The 14,721-nt window shown below is 39.0% G+C and overlaps 1 non-coding gene across 1 annotated transcript; it reads right to left on the minus strand.

Moving 5' to 3' along the window:
* Positions 1 to 3,434: 3,434 nt before the first annotated feature.
* LOC112780493 (small nucleolar RNA R71) lies at positions 3,435 to 3,540 on the minus strand. The gene has a single exon (XR_003191326.1). It is a non-coding gene; the product is annotated as a small nucleolar RNA R71 (small nucleolar RNA).
* Positions 3,541 to 14,721: the final 11,181 nt, after the last annotated feature.

The following is a 14,721-nucleotide window of genomic DNA, read 5'->3' on the forward strand; positions in this document are numbered from 1 at the left end:
TAACTTGGAAAAGCTCATTACTTGAACAACAGTTTGAAAATAATTTCTCCTAAACTTCTAATTATCTGGACTTAACGGGATACGTGACATATTGGTGCACGAATTTGTGATCTCAACTGCGCCAACAACTTGGTGCGCAGAAACCGTGACGGTTCCATTCCTTGGTAACGGCGCTGAAAACTTTATACGCACGTTCATAGTCTTAATTCTTTGTCACAACTTCGCACAACTAACCAGCAAGTGCACTGGGTCGTCCAATTAATAAACCTTACGTGAGTAAGGGTCGATCCCACGGAGATTGTCGGCTTGAAGCAAGCTATGGTCACCTTGTAAATCTCAGTCAGGTGGATTTAATTGATTATGGATATTTGATAATTAAAAGATAAATAAAGCATAAAATAAAGATAGAGATACTTATGTAATTCATTGGTGAGAATTTCAGATAAGCGTATAGAGATGCTTTCGTTCCTCTGAACCTCTGCTTTCCTGCTGTCTTCATCCAACCATTCCTACTCCTTTCCATGGCAAGCTTTATGTAGGGCATCACCGTTGTCAATGGCTACATCCCATCCTCTCTGTGAAAATGGTCCAATGCGCTGTCACTGCATGGCTAATCATCTGTCGGTCCTCGATCATACTGGAATAGGATTTACTATCCTTTTGCATCTGTCACTACACCCAGCACTCGCGAGTTTGAAGCTCGTCACAGCCATCCCTTCCCAGATCCTACTCGGAATACCACAGACAAGGTTTAGACTTTCCGGATCTCAGGAATGGCCATCCATGGGTTCTAACTTATACCACGAAGATTCTAATATCTCGGACTCGGTCCCCTGTATTTGATATCTAAGAGATACTCATTCTAGCTTGTTTGCATGTAGAACGGAAGTGTTTGTCAGGCACGCGTTCATAGGTGAGAATGATGATGAGTGTCACATAATCATCACATTCATCATGTTCTTGGGTGCGAATAGTTATCTTAGAATAGGAATAAGCTTGAATTGAATAGAAAAACAGTAGTACTTTGTATTAATTCATGAGGAACAGCAGAGCTCCACACCTTAATCTATGGCGTGTAGAAACTCTACCGTTGAAAATACATAAGTGATGAAGGTCCAGGCATGGCCGAATGGCCAGCCCCCATAAAGGTCTAAGATAGCATAAAACTGATCAAAGATTCCCTAATACAATAGTAAAAAGTTCTATTTATACTAAACTAGTTACTAGGGTTTACAGAAATGAGTAATTGATGCAGAAATCCACTTCTGGGGCCCACTTGGTGTGTGCTTAGGCTGAGCATTGAGCTTTACACGTGTAGAGGCTTCTCTTGGAGTTGAACGCCAGTTTGTAACCTGTTTCTATCGTTTAACTCCACTTTGCAATCTGTTTCTGGCGTTTAACTCCAGAATGCAGCATGGAACTGGCGTTGAACGCCAGTTTACGTCATCTAAACTCGGGCAAAGTATGGACTATTATATATTTCTAGAAAGTCCTGGATGTCTACTTTCCAACGCAATTGAGAACGCGCCATTTGGAGTTCTGTAGCTCCAGAAAATCCACTTTGAGTGCAGAGAGGTCAGAGTCCAACAACATCTGCAGTCCTTTTTCAGCCTAAATCATATTTTTGCTCAGGTCCCTCAATTTCAGCCAGAAATTACCTGAAATCATAAAAAAATACACAAACTCATAGTAAAGTCCAGAAATGTGAATTTTTATTAAAAACTAATAAAATTATACTAATAACTAACTAAATCATACTAAAAACTATGTAAAAACAATGCCAAAAAGCGTATAAATTATCCGCTCATCACATATAATCCTTTTATATTTGGGTAATTAGAGTTTCTGTGGCACATAAATTAGAATTGAACTTCATCCTCTAATTGGAATTAAGTGACCAAGGAATTGGCGGTTGATGAAAGTTAGAGTAGACTAAGAATGTCTAAGGAATTAGGGCTTAGTCATATATAGTTTGCCATGAATTGAATCTTGCATGATTAAAATAGTTAGTAAGAAAAATCAATCTGAAAAATAGATATCTCTGAAGCCTTAACTGTTTCTCCATATATTATTCTCATCAATTTACTGCTTGCTGTTTAATTTCTGAATTACTGTTTAATGCTTTTGAATACCAAAACACTCTTTTCTACTTGTCTGACTAAGCCAATCACTCAACCATTGTTGCTTGATCCATCAATCCTCATGGGATCGACCCTCACTCACCTGAGGTATTACTTGGTACGACCCGGTGCACTTACCGGTTAGTTTGTGGACTCTAAATTCCGCACCAAGTTTTTGGCGCCGTTACCGGAGATTGATTGTGATTGACAACTATTCGTTGTTTGATTCCTTAGATTAGATCATTTTTATTTTAATTAATTTTATTTTAATATTATTAATTTTTATTTTTTTTATTTGCTTATTTTTCGTTTCTTTAATTTTTCTTTTCCTTTTTTCCGTTAGAAGTTTCCCATCCCGTGTCCCGTTTTCTTTTATTTTTTTTACTTCCTTTTAAAATTTTTTTATTTATTTAATTAAATCTCGTCATTTTTTTATGTTATTTTATTTTTCTTTTTATTCTCATTTTTTTCATTTTACTTTGTTTCTTTTTTGTTATTTTTTTAACTTTTTATATTCTATTAGTTTTATTTTATTTTTGTCTTTAATTTAAAAAAAATTGCATCTTATATTATTTTTTCTTAATTTCTGAAATTAAGTTTGGTGTCCCCTAGTTATTTTTATTTTCTTGTTCATTTTTTTATAATTTTCGAAGCTTTTACTTCTTATTTATTTAGTTTTTTATTTTATTTTTTTTACACAGGTTACCTCACTGGGAATTTTCTGCACTTTGACGTAGAGATTCCCATCTTTTCTTGTTTTTGGTTTGTTTATGAGCAGGAACAGGGACAAGAAACCTCTGTTAGACTTTGATCCTGAACCTGAAAGAACTTTGAGGCGGCGTTTGCAACAAGCAAGACTTTACAAGGCTGCAAAGTTCACTATGGATCATAATAATAATGATGTTAATGCCAATGTAGTAAATCCAGTTGAGAATGAGCAACCTAGAAGAGTGCTTGGCTCTTACACTGCTCCTAATGCAGATCTTTATGGCAAAAGTATTGTGGTGCCTCCTATAGCTACAAACAATTTTGAACTGAAGCCTCAACTTGTCACTCTTGTGCAACAAAATTGTCAGTATCATGGACTTCCTCATGAAGACCCAAATCAATTTATCTCTGATTTTCTGTAGATTTGTGATACTGTGAAGACCAATAGAGTGAATCCTGAGGTGTACAAACTCATGCTCTTTCCATTTGCTGTGAGGGATAGAGCAAAACTATGGTTAGATTCTCAACCCAAGGAGAGTCTGGATACTTGGGACAAGGTTGTCACCGGGTTTCTGACTAAATTTTTTCCACCTCAAAAGCTGACTAAGCTAAGGGTGGAGGTTCAGACTTTCAGATAGAAAGATGGTGAGACCCTTTATGAAGCTTGGGAGAGATTCAAGCTACTTACTAGGCAATGCCCTCCAGACATGTTCTCTAGATGGACTCAGCTGGATATCTTTTATGAGGGTTTATAAATGTCCAAGATGCGCTTGGATAATTCTGCAGGTAGTTCTTTGCACATGAAGAAGACACCAGAGGAGACTATTGAGCTTATTGAGTTGGTTGCTAACAACCAATACTTATATTCCTCCAACAGGAATCCTTTGCACTCTGATACCTCTCAGAAGAGAGGTGTTTTGGAAGTGAAAACTGTTGATGCTCTTCTTGCTCAGAACAAGCTATTGGCTCAGCAAATAAATCTAATTACTCAACAGTTGAGTGGAATGCAAGTTTCAGCCGTCAACACTCAGAAGGCACCCCAAGAAGCCTCTTATGACATGACAGGTAATTTTATGCAAAATGAAAACTATGATTATGCTTAATTTTCTTTTGAACAGGTCAATTATATGGGGAGTGCTCCTAGAAATCCCAATAATGATCCCTATTCTAAGACCTATAATCAGGGGTGGAGAAATCACCCAAATTTTGGGTGGAGAGAGCAACCTCAGAGGCCACAAAATTTTAATAATAATTCTCAAGCCTCAAGGTGGTTTCCAACAGAATAATTTTAATAACCACCAGTTTCAGTCATCTCAGCAAGCAACTTCTCAGCCCCAGCAGAATAATGATTTGGAAGCAATGTTGGCAAGTTTTAGACAGGAAACCAGAGTATCAATCAAGAACTTAGAGATTCAGATGGGTCAATTAGCCACAAAAGTTAATGAAATTGATCAGAGGACCACTAATAGCCTTCCTGGTAACACAATTCCAAATCCAAGAGAGGAATGCAAGGCTATCACCTTGATAAGTGAACAAGTGGCAAGTACGAAAGTACAAGTTAATAAGGAGCCAGTTGAAAAAGAAGCTCCAGAGGAGAAGAAGGAAGAAGTAGAGCACGTTCCTCCAAAGCGTGCGGACAACCTATTCCCGAATTCTCTTGACACTTATCCTACATTGCCAAAGGCTCCTGAGTACAAGCCTAAAATGCCATATCCTCAGAGACTTCAAAAGGAGACCAAGGACAAGCAGTTTTTGAAGTTCTTGGAAGTCTTTAGAAAGTTGCAAATCAATATTCCTTTTGCTGAGGTTTTGGAGCAAATGCCCCTCTATGTCAAGTTCATGAAGGAGTTGTTGTCAAAGAAGAAGCCTTTAAAGAAAGATGAGATAGTGGTCTTGACTAAGGAATGTAGTACCATCATTCAGAATAACTTGCCAAGGAAGATGCCAGATCCAGGGAGCTTTCAAATTCCATGTACCATTGGGAGCACCACCTTTGAGAAAGCCCTATGCGATCTGGGGGCAAGCATAAATTTAATGCCCTTGTCTGTGATGAAAAAGCTGCAAATCCAAGAAGCACAACCCACATGGATAGCATTACAAATGGCAGACAAATCTATCAAGCCTGCATACGGATTAGTGGAGAATATCTTGGTCAAAGTGGGTAAGTTCTTCCTCCCAGCAGATTTTGTGATTCTTGACATAGGGGAGGATGAGAATGCCTCTATAATTCTAGGAAGGCCATTCTTAGTTACAGGAAGAGCTCTAATTGATGTGGAAGAAGGTGAATTAGTGCTTAGAGTGCATAATGAGAAACTTGTCTTTCATGTCTTCAAAGATATACATTCAGCATGTGAAGAAGAGAGGTACATGCAGACTGAGCTTATTGATCCAAACCTTCAAGAACCCATGATGATGCACAGCAGAAATTGTAGCTCAAACCTCCTTTAGTGACAACCAATAAAATTTCTCCTGACATCAAACCTAAGTTTGGTATCGGGAATGCATCATCCACCAAGGAGGAGGTCCCCAAAAAGAAAGTACCCAGAGGATGGAGAAACAAAAAGATCCCCACTGAAGGTTTCTCCCCAAGAATGAAAGTGGTGTTGACTAGTAATCCAGAGTGGATTTATACAGTAAACAGAATCCTCTCTCTGGAGTATATTGAGCTAATTTATGTTGACACAGGAAAGAAGTTTAAAGTAAGGGGTGAAGAGCTGAGCCCCTATGATCCTCCTCCTTAGAGGAGCTGACTGTCAAGCTAGTGACGGTAAAAAAGCGCTTGTCGGGAGGCAACCCGATGATTTCATATCCTTAGTTATTTTTCTGTTGCGTTGATTATATTACTTGTTTGATTTTTTATTGAGTTTCTACTGTTTTTCATTGTTTTACTTGTGTTTTGATCATGCAGATATTTTAAAACAGGAACCGGACACTTAAAAATTTTTTTGAACACTCTGGAAGAAGTTGATTCTGCCAGTTCCACGCTGAACTTGGAATTTTCTAAGTTCAGCGTGGCATGTGCGTGTAATTTGGAAGGGAGTCTCTACCCGTTTCACGCTGAACTTGGGATTTTCCAAATTCAACGTGATTAAAAACGTACAAGGAGGGAGTTCTTACTGCCAAGTCCACGCTGAACTTAAAAAATTCCAAGTTCAACGTGGCGAACAACGTCAATTAGCGTACACCAGGATCAGACTCCACGCTGAACTTGGACTGCACCAAATTCACCGTAGAGAGGAGAGCTTATATCTCTTCATTCAATATCCCCACAGATTCATCCCAAATCACGCCAAATCCCCTCCGATCCCCAAATCATTTCAAACATACCCCTTTCCTTTTGTTTGTCCCAACCCATCAATTTCCCGTTTATTCGTATCCCCCTTCCTGATTCCCTTTATCCCATTCCATATCTCAACCATTCAAGCCCTGCACCATTTACCATTCACTTCCCAATATAACCCCAACGCCACATATCCCCCTTCCTATATATGTTTCCCCCCTCCCCTATATCATACCCCCTTATATAACATATATATATATATATATATATATATATATATATATATATATATATATATATATATATATATATATATATATTTATTTTAATTATTTTAATCTCCTTTATCATTTTATTCTTCTTTTACCATAATATTTGTTTTTACTCTTCGGTATGTCTTTTTATGTTCTCTCTGTTTTCATTTCTTCTTTGCTTGAGGACAAGCAAACTTTTAAGTTTGGTGTTGTCGCTTCGCTTGTGGATTTTCTGTTTATTTTAATGATACCAAAGGGAGGTGAATCATCTCCACGGAGGAGAACAGCCAGAAGAATGAGATGGCCACTAGGATAACTGAGGTGGTTAAGTTCCTTTCATTCTATATTTCCTCCCGTTCTTATTATGTTATATTCCTGTTTTCTGCTATTTTTGTTATTGCATGATCAATTGTTATTTCAATTCCTAAGTTTTAGTTTAATTTACTGTCTATTTTATTATTTGATTTCTTTTATACTGAAAAAGAGAGTGTCTCATGTATTGCTCACTGAACTTGAAAATCAAAAGAAAAGAAAGAAGTGATGTAATGCATGAAAAGAGTGAGTTTATATCTAAGATTAATCATATTTACTTAAATGTGGTGGTGTTATTTGTAATTCTGAATGAATGACATGAACAGAGCATATTTGAATTTGAATCAAGGGATGTTGATCTATGAGGAACAGGGATTTAGAGAATTATTATTACCTCTCTGAAATTAACAAAAATTTAATCCTTGAAGCAAAAGAGACAGCAAAATAAGCATAAAAGTAAGGTCCAAGGCTCTGAGCATCAATGACTAGGGAGTCTGAAATAATCAAAAGCTCAAAGAGTTGTTTTCCTAGTTATATGCTTATGGTATTCTTGTTTCAAGTAACCTTTGAGACAGAATATTTAGAGTCATGACCAAATGCATTCAGCAGAGTACGCCAAAGGCTTTGAGCACTACTGTCTGGGAGTAACTGAAAAAAAAAAGAAAAAGAAAAATCAGAATTTAGAAAGAGTTCCCCAGTCAAGTGCTTGTGGTGTTTCTGTGTCAAGTAAAGCTTGAGATAAAATATTTAAAGTCATGGCTAGGCTCAAGGTGCAAAGCACCAAAGAAAAGAGAATTAAAGTAAATTCTGCTGTATTCAAGGATTAAACTGGAGTATAAATATCAAAGAATTCATAATATGATATGGATTCCAAATTCCGAATGACACTGACATTCCTCTTATTCAAAGGAGAGTGAGATGCCAAAACTGTTCAGAGCTACAATGAATAAACCCCATTTTTAAGAATAGGCCTGAGCATGACTAAACTCTCACTTCTCATGCAAATTCACCTCTTAATCATGTACTTATTTTGGTTGCTTGAGGACAAGCAACAATTCAAGTTTGGTGTTGTGATGCGTGAGCATCTTCTCTATCTTTTCCTAGTAAATTTGCATTCAAATTGTTGAGTTTAATCAAGATTCAAATATCTTTTATCCACTATGGATGCTACTTTGAGTTGTGCACAATTCTATTTATTTCAGGTAGCATCCGGAGGGATTTGACGGAGTTTTGTAGCAGAAAAGGGAGAAAGCAAATGATGCTGTCAATCCTGACCTCCTTGCACTCAAACTGAAATAACCTGAGCAACAGAGGTCCAATTGACGTGATTCTAGCGGCGTTAGAAAGTTAACTTCCAGTGCTTTCCAACGATATATAATAGTGTACATTTTTTCTCCAGCAACTTCTGCATCCTCCACGTTAAACTTGGTTCCTGCCAAGTTCAGCGTGGATTGGAGAACTTCCAAGGAAGAACTTGCTTCCTTCTCCACACTGAACTTGGGAAAAGCCAAGTTCAGCGTGGATTCAAAGGAACACGCTGAAGCACTTGCTGCCTTCTCCACATTGAACTTGAAAAAAGCCAAGTTCAGTGGTGCACGAAATTGTGATCCCTGGCGTCCAAAAGCTTGGTACGCACGATTATAATCTCAATTCTTTTTCACAACTCCGCATAACTAACCAGCAAGTGCACTGGGTCGTCCAAGTAATAAACCTTACGTGAGAAAGGGTCGATCCCACGGAGATTGTCAGCTTGAAGCAAGCTATGGTCATCCTTGTAAATCTCAGTCAGGCAGATTCAAATGGTTATGAAGTTTTGGTAATTAAAAGATAAATAGAACATAAAATAAAATAGAGATACTTATGTAATTCATTAATGAGAATTTCAGATAAGCGTATGGAGATGCTTTGTTCCTTCTGAATCTCTGCTTTCCTACTGCATCCATTCAATCATTCATACTCCTTTCCATTGCAAGCTGTATGTTGGGTATCACCGTTGTCAATGGCTACCTCCCGTCCTCTTAGTGAAAATGGTCCTCTACGGTTTCTGTACGGCTAATCAACTGTCGGATTTCTCGTCTCGGATGAAAAATACCAGGCACAGCTACCGCATGGCTAATCAGCTGTTGGTTCTCAATCGTGTCGGAATAAGATCCAATGATCCTTTTGCACACTGTCACTGCGCCCCACAGTCGCGAGTTTGAAGCTCGTCACAATCATCCCTTCCCAGATCCTATTCGGAATACCACAGACAATGTTTAGACTTTCCGGATCTCAGGAATGCTGCCAATTGATTCTAGCCTATACCACGAAGATTCTAATCTCGGATTCATATGCTCTGTTGTCAGGAGAGACGATGTGAATCGTTGAAGAGAGATCCAAGAGATATGCATTCAAGCTTGTTTTCATGTAGAACTGAAGTAGTTGTCAGGCACACGTTCATAAGTGAAAATGGTGATGAGCGTCACATAATCATCACATTCATCATGTTCTTGGGTGCGAATGAATATCTTAGAATAAGAATAAGCTTGAATTGAATAGAAAAACAATAGTACTTTGCATTAATTCATGAGGAACAGCAGAGCTCCACACCTTAATCTATGGGGTGTAGAAACTCCACCGTTGAAAATACATAAGAACAAGGTCCAGGCATGGCCGAATGGCCAGCCCCCTAAACGTGATCAAGAGATCAAAAGTGATACAAAGATAATCTCAAAAATGATCTAAAGATATATGATCTAAAGATATATCACTAAAAGTAGTTTTTATACTAAACTAGTAGCTAGGGTTACAGAAAATAAGTAAATGATGTAGAAATCCACTTTTGGGCCCACTTAGTGTGTGCTTGAGCTGAGAATTGAAGCTTTCATCTATAGAGACTCTTCTTGGAGTTAAATGCCAGCTTTGGTGCCAGTTTGGGTGTTTAACTCCAGCTTGTAACTCAGTTTTGGTGTTTAACGCCATAATAGGGCAGGAACTTGGCGTTTAAACGCCAGTTTGCGTCGTCAAAACTCGAGCAAAGTATAGACTATTATATATTGCTGGAAATCCCAGGATGTCTAATTTCCAACGCAATTGGAAGCGCACCAATTGGGTTTCTGTAGCTCCATAATATTCATTTCGAGTGCAAGGAGGTCAGAATCCAACAGCATCTGCAGTCCTTTTTCAGCCTCTGAATCAGATTTTTGCTTAGGTCCCTCAATTTCAGCCAGAAAATACCTGATATCACAAAAAAACACACAAACTCATAGTGAAGTCTAGAAATGTGAATTTTGCTTGAAAACTAATAAAAATATACTAAAAAGTAGCTAGATCCTACTAAAAACTACCTAAAAACAATGCCAAAAAGCGTATAAATTATCCGCTCATCACAACACCAAACTTAAATTGTTGCTTGTCCCCAAGTAACTAAAAATCAAATAGGATAAAAAGAAGAGAATATACTCATAAATTCCAAAATATCAATAAAAATTAGCTCCAATTAGATGAGTGGGGCTAGTAGCTTTTTGCCTCTGAACAGTTTTGGCATCTCACTTTATCCTTTGAAGTTCAGAATGATTGGCATCTATAGAAACTCAGAATTTAGATAGTGTTATTGATTCTCCTAGTTCATTATGTTGATTCTTGAACACAGCTACTTTATGAGTCTTGGCTGTGGCCCTAAGCACTTTGTTTTCCAGTATTACCACCGGATACATAAATGCCACAGACACATAACTGGGTGAACCTTTTCAGATTGTGACTCAGCTTTGCTAGAGTCCCCAATTAGAGATGTCCAGGGTTCTTAAGCACACTCTTTTTGCTTTGGATCACGACTTTAACTGCTCAGTCTCAAGCTTTTCACTTGACACCTTCACACCACAAGCACATGGTTAGGAACAACTTGGTTTAGCCGCTTAGGCCAGGATTTTATTCCTTTAGGCCCTCCTATCCATTAATGCTCAAAGCATTGGATCCTCTTTACCCTTTCCTTTTGGTTTAAAGGGTTATTGGCTTTTTGCTCTTGCCTTTTGGTTTAAAGAGCTATTGGCTTTTTCTGCTTGCTTTTTCTTTTTCTTATTTTTTTTTCGCCGTTTTTTTCGCAAGCTTTGTATTCACTGCTTTTTCTTGCTTCAAGAATCAATTTTATGATTTTTCAGATTATCAATAACATTTCTCCTTTTTCATTATTCTTTCAAAACAAATTTAACATTCATAAATAACAATATAAAAAATATGCACTGTTCAAGCATTCATTCAGAAAGCAGAAAGTATTGCCACCACATCAACATAATTAAACTAATCTCAAGGATGAATTCGAAATTCATGTACTTCTTGTTCTTTTGCTTTTAGAACATTTTTCATTTAAGAAAGGTGAAGGATTCATGGAATTATTCATAGCTTTAAGACATAGACACTAGACATTAATGATCATGTAGTAAAGACACAAACATAAATAAAACATAAGGCACAAAAACTGAAAAACAGAAAAATAAGAACAAGGAGATTAAGGAACGGGTCCACCTTAGTGAGAGTGGCGTCTTCTTCCTCTTGAAGAACCAATGGTGCTCTTGAGCTCCTCTATGTCTCTTTCTTGCCTTTGTTGCTCCTCCCTCATAGCTCTTTGATCTTCTCTAATCTCATGGAGAATGATGGAGTGCTCTTGGTGCTCCATCCTTAGTTGTCCCATGTTGGAACTTAATTCTCCTAGGGAAGTGTTAATTTGCTCCCAATAGTTTTGTGGAGGAACGTGCATCCCTTGAGGCATCTTAGGGATTTCATGATGAGGAATTTCCTCATGCTCTTGTTGAGGTCCATGAGTGGGCTCTCTTGTTTGCTCCATCCTCTTTTTAGTGATGGGCTTGTCCTCTTCAATGAGGATGTCTCCCTCTATGACAATTCCAGCCGAATTGCAGAGGTGACAAATGAGGTGAGGAAAGGCTAACCTTGCCAAAGTGGAGGACTTATCAGCTACCTTGTAGAGTTCTTGAGGTATAATCTCATGAACTTCCACTTCCTCCCCAATCATGATACTATGGATAATGATGGCCCGATCCACAGTTACTTCGGATCGGTTGCTAGTAGGAATGATAGAGCGTTGGATAAACTCCGACCATCCTCTAGCTACAGGCTTAAGGTCCGGTCTTCTCAATTGAACCGGCTTGCCTCTTGAGTCAACTTTCCATTGAGCTCCTTCCACACATATGTCCATGAGGACTTGGTCCAACCTTTGATCAAAGTTGACCCTTCTAGTGTAGGGGCGTGCGTTTTCTTGCATCATTGGCAAGTTGAACGCCAACCTTACATTTTCCGGACTGAAATCTAAGTATTTTCCCCGAACCATTGTAAGCCAATTCTTTGGGTTTGGGTTCATACTTTGATCATGGTTCCTAGTGATCCATGTGTTTGCATAGAACTCTTGAACCATTAAGATTCCAACTTGTTGAATAGGATTGGAGAGAACTTCCCATCCTCTTCTTCTAATCTCTTGTCGGATCTTCGGAAATTCGCCCTTTTTGAGCTTAAAAGGGACCTCAGAGATCACTTTTTTTCTTGGCCATAACTTCATAGAAGTGGTCTTGATGGACCTTTGATATGAATCTTTCCATCTCCCATGACTCAGAGGTGAAAGCAATTGCCTTCCCTTTCCTCTTTCTTGAGGTTTCTCTGGCCTTAGGTGCCATTAATGGTTATGAAAAAACAAAAAGCAATGCTTTTACCATACCAAACTTAAAAGGTTTGCTCGTCCTCGAGCAAAAGAAGAAAGAAAGTAGTAGAAGAAGAAGAAAATGGAGGAGATGGAGGGAGATATGTGGTTCGGCCAAGGGGTAGAAGTAGTGGTTGTAATGTGTAAAAATGAAGGAGTGTTGAGGGGTTTATATAGGGGTGGGGGGAGGGTTAGGTTTCGTGTATTAGGGTTGGGTTTGGGAGGGAAAGGATTTTGAATTTGGAGGTAGTAGAGTTTTTGGGGAAGAGGGGATGGATGTGAGTGGTGAAGAGGTGATGGGTATTTGGGAAAGAGTATTATGAAAAGGTGGGAGAGAGAGAGAGAGAGAGAGAGGTGGGGTAGGTGGGGATCCTGTGGGGTCCACAGATTCTGAGGGGTCAAGGACTTATCATTCCTGCTCCATTTAGACATGTAAACGCCCTTAGAGTGCAATCCTGGCGTTTAACGCTAGACTGCTGCTTGTTTCTGGCGTTAAACGCCAAGCTGTAGCCTGTTTCAGGTGTTTAACGCCAACTTGATGCTCTGTTCTGGTGCCTATTTATGGCGTTAAACGCCCAGAATGGTGCCAGACTGGGCGTTTAACGCCCATTCTGCTACTCTTACTGGCGTTTAAACGCCAGTAAGCTCTTCCTCCAGGGTGAGCTATTTTTAATGCTGTTTTTCATTTTGTTTTTGATTTTTCAGTTGTTTTTGTGACTTCACATGATCATCAACCTAAAAAAACATAAGATAGCAATGGAAAATAAATAGATATAATTAAATAACATTGGGTTGCCTCCCAATAAGCGCTTCTTTAATGTTAATAGCTTGACAGTGAGCTCTCATGGAGCCTCACAGATAATCAGAGCAGGGTTGTGGCCTCTCAACACCAAACTTAGAGTTTGGTTGTGGCCTCCCAATACCAAACTTAGAGTTTGAATGTGGGGGTTTTGCTTGACTCTGTATTGAGAGAAGCTTTTCATGCTTCCTCTCCATGGTTACAGAGGGAGAACCTTGAGTCTTAAGTACAAGATAGTCCTCATTCAACTGACGGACCAACTTCCCTCTGTTAATATCAATCATAGCTTTTGCTGTGGCTAGGAAGGGTCTGCCAAAGATGATGGATTCATCCTCATCCTTCCCAGTTTCTAGGATTATGAAATCAGCAGGGATGTAAAGGCCTTCAACCTTCACTAGCATGTCCTCTACTAGTCCATAAGCATGTTTCATTGATTTGTCTGCCATCTCTAGTGAGATTCTTACAGCTTGTACCTCAAAGATTCCCAGTTTCTCCATTACAGAGAGTGGCATGAGGTTTATCCCTGACCCCAGGTTACACAAAGCCTTCTCAAAGGTCATGGTGCCTATGGTACAAGGTATGAAGAATTTTCCGGAATCCGGTTTCTTCTGAGGTAATGTCTGCCTCATTAATGCATTCAGTTCATTGGTGAACAAGGGGGTTCATCCTTCCAAGTCTCATTACTAAATAACTTGGCATTCAGCTTCATGATTGCTCCTAGATACTTAGCAACTTGCTCTCCAGTGATGTCTTCATCCTCTTCAGAGGAGGAGTATTCATCAGAGCTCATGAATGGCAGAAGAAAGTTCAATAGAATCTCTATGGTCTCTGTATGAGTCTCAGATTCCTTTGGTTCCTCAAAGGGAAACTCCTTTCTGTCTAGAGGACGTCCCATGAGGCTTTTCTCACTAGGACTCACGTCCTCCTCACTCTCTCCAGGTTCGGCCATGTTGGTCATGGTTATGGCCTTGCACTCTCTCTTGGGGTTTTCTTCTGTATTGCTTGGGAGAGTACTGGGAGGAGTTTCAGTAATCTTCTTACTCAGCTGACCCACCTGTGCCTCCAAATTTCTAATGGAGGATCTTGTTTCATTCATGAAACTTAGTGTGGTCTTGGATAGATCAGAGACTATGGCTGCCAGGCCAGAATGGCTCTATTCAGAATTCTCTATCTGTTGCTGAGAAGATGATGGAAAAGGCTTGCTATTGCTAAACCTATTTCTTCTACCATTATTGTTGAAGCCTTGTTGAGGCTTCTATTGGTCCTTCCATGAGAAATTTGGGTGATTTCTCCATGAAAGATTATAGGTGTTTCCATAGGGTTCTCCCATGTAATTCACCTCTGCCATTGCAGGGTTCTCAAGATCATAAGCTTCTTCTTCAGAAGATGCTTCTTTAGTACTGTTGGATGCAGCTTGCACTCCATTCAGACTCTGAGAAATTATATTGACTTGCTGAGTCAATATTTTGTTTTGAGCCAATATGGCATTCAGAGTATCAATTTCAAGAACTCCCTTTTTCTGAGGCGTCCCATTGTTCACAGGATTCCTCTCAGAGGTGTACATG

Source organism: Arachis hypogaea, chromosome 19 (assembly GCF_003086295.3).
Source record: "Arachis hypogaea cultivar Tifrunner chromosome 19, arahy.Tifrunner.gnm2.J5K5, whole genome shotgun sequence".
NCBI lineage: Eukaryota > Viridiplantae > Streptophyta > Magnoliopsida > Fabales > Fabaceae > Arachis > Arachis hypogaea.